This window comes from Chiloscyllium punctatum, chromosome 19 (assembly GCF_047496795.1).
Source record: "Chiloscyllium punctatum isolate Juve2018m chromosome 19, sChiPun1.3, whole genome shotgun sequence".
NCBI classification, from domain to species: Eukaryota; Metazoa; Chordata; class Chondrichthyes; order Orectolobiformes; family Hemiscylliidae; genus Chiloscyllium; species Chiloscyllium punctatum.
In genome coordinates this window covers 44250948-44255894 of record NC_092757.1, presented here as the reverse complement: position 1 = coordinate 44255894, position 4947 = coordinate 44250948, and the positions used below count along the sequence as shown (strand labels likewise).

The following is a 4947-nucleotide window of genomic DNA, read 5'->3' as shown; positions in this document are numbered from 1 at the left end:
TTCCTCCTTACAAGACATTCAACCTCCCTTGTCAACCAAGGTTCCCTCACACGACCATCTCTTTCCTGCCTGACAGGTACATACATGTCGTATCTGTTCCTTGAAAAAGTTCCACATTTCCACAACATCCTTCCCTGACAGCCTATGCCCCCAACTTATGCTCCTCAGATCCTGTCTTACAACATCGTATTTACCCTTCCCCCAGTTGTAAAACCTACCCTGTTGCACGCACCTATCTCTCTCCATAACCAAGGTGAAAGTCACAGAATTGTGGTCACCATCACCAAAATGTTCATCCACTAACAAGCCCATCACTTGTCCCAGTTCGTTCCCAAATGCAGCAGATACATGCTTTGTGCTTTCAAACACTGCCTTGAACTTGATAGTGCTATCATCGCTCTATGATAAGTGGCCACGCACAACTAGCTCACTCATTAATTCCAACTCATTGCTCATTAATAAATCCAATACTGCTTGTCCACATGAAGCATATAGGACATAATGCAGTGAGAAACAGTACCGGCAATACACCAGACGTGCACTACCTTTCTGACAAATGCTTGACTCCCTCTAAATCTGTGTTCACGTTAAAATCCCTCATGAGTAGCACTCTGGCTTTGTTCCATATTGGATGCTGCCTGAACTGCTGTGCTCTTCCAGCACCACGAATCCAGTATTTGGTTTTCAGCATCTGCAGTCATTGTTTTTACTTTGTTACATATTGCCTAGTTTTGTGCATTTTTACCATCCAGGACTTCAGAGCTGCTACCAGGCGGTCTGTACATAACACCTATTACAATTTTAGGATTTCGACTATTCCTCAGATCCACCCACACGGTCTCCACTGAATGCGTTTCCTTCATTATGTCCTCCCTCATCATTGACAGAATTTTGTTTCTCATCATGGAGGCTACTCCACCACCTCTGCCATTTTCCATATCCGTCCTATACCACTATCCTATAACCTCGGTCTTCACAATTATCCTTCTGGAGACCACCTTTTGCTTTGCTCAATCTGCAGCACACTCTCCGCGGTCAATATCTCACACCAGAGAGCTCTACCATTCAAACTGATGACCATCGATCCACCTCAACTGCACCTCCCTTTCAGAATTCCCTGAGATATCAAAACTCCATACACTGACACTGAAGTCTCCTCGACAGTAGAACCCACACCACACTCTGGAGAATATCATTCTAAAGATTAACAACACAATAACTGTCGAAAGTTCACCTCATCTCAGTCTGAAATTATAGGAAATACAGTCTGAAAATCCAAGTCATTGGCACCGATTGCTTCTGCTTTATCCACCCGACTGTTAATGAACACAACATTCTCTTGCATTTAGTCCAACAGGAGTTCCGTTTCCTCAAAGCATCTTGACAGTGTCTTCAAATGGTATGATTATCTTAGTGCACGGTTAAGATTTCCAAAGTAATATCCTTACTCACTAACGTCCTTCTGTCATCCTTAAATGTCAGGGGCTAATCCTCTTTCCAAATCCCACCTTACTATTGCTAATAGTCTGCATTCTGGAAATGTTATTTCTCTACCTTGGTCAACTTGTAACTAAGGCACAGTGATGTCAATTAGATCGAAATATTCATCACCATTTGTGCCATTATTAGGCCGATCTGTTTGTGAAGGCTTCGGCTGTTAGAGAATAAGCCTTGATTTTTGTACCTGGCATTTTAAATACTCACTCTTTACACTTATCTTATTATTTGCTGCTGATGTGTAATAATAATCATTACAAGGATTGAACTTGCTGTGTTTGCTGACCCATTCTTCCTGCCTTAACCATATCGATCCAGTGTTGTATAAACTCGACCGGTGAGTGCAGATATTGTAAAACACCATTCACCTGACAAGCCCTCACCACAACGTTGTTGCTTTCAGACCCTATCCACACCACTAGTTAGACGATTGTTAGAAAACAGGGGAACGCTGACAGCGATCAGGGAAGTGTGATCATCGAAAGTGAGGCATCACTTAATAAAAACCACGGTTTGTGCTCTTCAATAAAATACTTGCTGCTTTGGTGTTCCTGGTGCGTTTGCTCCAATCTCAAGCAGTAATGATGTGTTTGTGTATTGGGGGAAGAAGCTGAACAATGAAATTGGGCAAGAAAAAGTGAGACCGAGAGACTGAGTGAGTAGTTAAAAGGACGTTGCTTGATGAATGGGAGTGTGAGAGTGCGAAGCTGTGAGCAACCTCTGGTGGCTGCAAAAGCCTACTGCACTTGGTATTCCCAGGCGGTCTCCCATCCAAGTACTAACCAGGCCTGAGTCTGCTTAGCTTCCGAGATCAGACGAGATCGGGCGTTTTCAGACTAGTATGGCCGTAGGCACAGACTGCTTCCATTTCTGCTTCCTTAAAGGCACACACTGCTGCATTTACAACAACATTTTGCCATTCAATCATACTGCACCAAAACATTTCTTTTTCCTTTGCCTTTCTATTCTCCCATCTCCATCTTCAGTTCCTCTACTTCACCCTAGACACACACACACACACACACACACACACGTTTATTACACAACAGGATCAACTCTTTCACACTCACTCCACTCCATTTCATTACATGCCCATCCAAACTGCTTCACAAATAAACTCCTTTCCAAATTATAACCACAGCAACAGACACACACCACAACGCTGTTTAGCCCCTACAACCTCTGCCTCCATCAAACATCATGGCTCAGCTCTTGCCCAACTTCATATACAAGCCTCTGGCCCTTGGTACCTTTGCTTCACAAACATTTATCTCCCTCACATTTCAATAGAACAACTCATCCAGCATCCACTGCGCTTTGTCAGAAAATGATGGCTAAAATCCACCTTCTACTCCAGTCCTCTACTTAAAAAGGACAGCAATCTGTTCGCTTTCTGGATTATTTTCTGTACGTGTCCGTGACATTTTAAAGTTGTGTGCACCTTAAACCCCAAGTCTCCTTGGACATGCACTTCATACCATCCAGAAAAATACCTTGATCTGTCCCTTCTTGATCCAAAAATGGATAGCCTCACTATTGCTTTCATTCAAATGCTTTTGCCACAGTTTTGCTTATTGACTTAAAATTGCAAGGGGATATTGATAGATTATGCTGTCATTTACACTGTCTACAATGCAGCCTAACTATGTGTCATCCACAAATTAGGATAAGACTTCCTGTGCCATTATCCATTCCCTTAACAAATAACATCAATAATTGAGGCCCTAACACAAGTCCTTGTGAGACACAACTGGTTCCATCCTGCCAATTGACTACCTACCCATTCTCTCTACTTTCTGTCGCCTGCCACTCAAACAATCTCCGAGCCCTGTCAGGAATTTGCCCTCAATTCTCTTGGCTCCTACCTACTTAAGTGGACTTTGTCAAATGCCTTCTGGAAGTCCATGTAAACAACATCTATGGACATTATTCCCTGACAGCTACCTTAGTCCCCTCTTCAAACCCTCTGCAATGAATTTGTCAGGCACGACCTACCTGTCATGTGGCTCTCCCTGGTTAACTCAACAATTTGAGGTGCTCACTTATCCCAGCCTTGATTATAGACTCCAACAAATTCCTTGCCATAGGTGCTAAGCTCCATGCTCTGCAATTCCCGAGTTTTCCGGGTTCTCCTCTCTTAAAAAGCGCGACTGACACGTGCAACAATCCAATCCGGAGGGACGACTCCTGGATCTCGGGAATTCTGAACGATTACAGTTCGGGCTTCTATGAGGCGCTTGTCGATTTGTTTTAACACCCACCGATGGAACCCGCCTAATCCCAGGCATTTGTCACCCTTTGATTCCAGTCATTTCCTCATTATCGATGTTTTACTCACCTTCATTTTATTCGGTTGCTTTTCCCGATCCACTTTTCATTTCACCGGGACTTCTGGCAAGCTATCCTCCTTTTCTCCTGAAAATACCGAGGTAAGGGGAATGATGGAACATCTCGACCATTTACAATGTCCCCACCTTCTCTTGACCACCCGCTTTCCCTTTAGGGCAGCGGAACATTTCTTCTCGATTTTGATGTCCCTGGAAAGATTCCGATCAAAATTCCTTTTGGGAGCTCTTTTACACTGCTTTGTGTCTTTCCTGCTCTCTGGATCTTTCCCAATCAGCAGGATCTATGCTGATATTTTTGTCCATGACTGTTTTCTTCTGTGAAGCAGAGCTTTCCCTCTCAGGGGTATCAACTGGTTTCCTATTGTCTTCAATGTTTCTTTAAACATCCTCCCGTCATCTTCAGTTCTTTTAGCCATCAGCAGATTTTCCCACCTTATTGTGGAAGGTCTCTGCCTCATCTCGGACAAGACGGCTTTTCCGAACTCTCCAACTCCAGCAGCATAGAACATAGAACAATACAGCACAGAACAGGCCCTTCGGCCCACGAGTCTGGATTAGTGGTGCTGGAAGAGCACAGCAGTTCAGGCAGCATCGAAGTAGCTTCGAAATCGACGTTTCGGGCAAAAGCCCTTCATCAGGACTAAAGGCAGTGAGCCTGAAGCGTGGAGAGATAAGCTAGAGGAGGGTGGGGGTGGGGAGAGAGTAGCACAGAGTAGAATGGGTGAGTGGGGGAGGGGATGAAGGTGATAGGTCAAGGAGGAGAGGGTGGAGTGGATAGGTGGAAAAGAAGATAGGCAGGTCGGACAGGTCCGGGCAGGTCAAGGGGACAGTTACTGAGCTGGAAGTTTAGAACTATGGTGAGTTGGGGAAGGTGAAATGAGGAAACTGTTGAAGTCCACATTGATGCTAAGGGGTTGAAGTGTTCCGAGGCGGAAGATGAGGCGTTCTTCCTCCAGGCGTCTGGTGGTGAGGGAGCGGCGGTGAAGGAGGCCCAGGGCTTCCATGTCCACGGCAGAGTGGGAGGGGGTGTTGAAGTGTTGGGCCACGGGGCGGTTTGGATGATTGGTGCGTGTGTCTCGGAGATGTTCCCTAAAGCGCTCTG

The 4947-nt window shown here is 45.1% G+C and overlaps 1 non-coding gene across 1 annotated transcript; it reads right to left on the bottom strand.

The window, feature by feature from the left end:
• Positions 1-2231: 2231 nt before the first annotated feature.
• LOC140491748 (5S ribosomal RNA) lies at positions 2232-2350 on the bottom strand. The gene has a single exon (XR_011963419.1). It is a non-coding gene; the product is annotated as a 5S ribosomal RNA (ribosomal RNA).
• Between the last annotated feature and the right edge of the window lie 2597 nt (positions 2351-4947).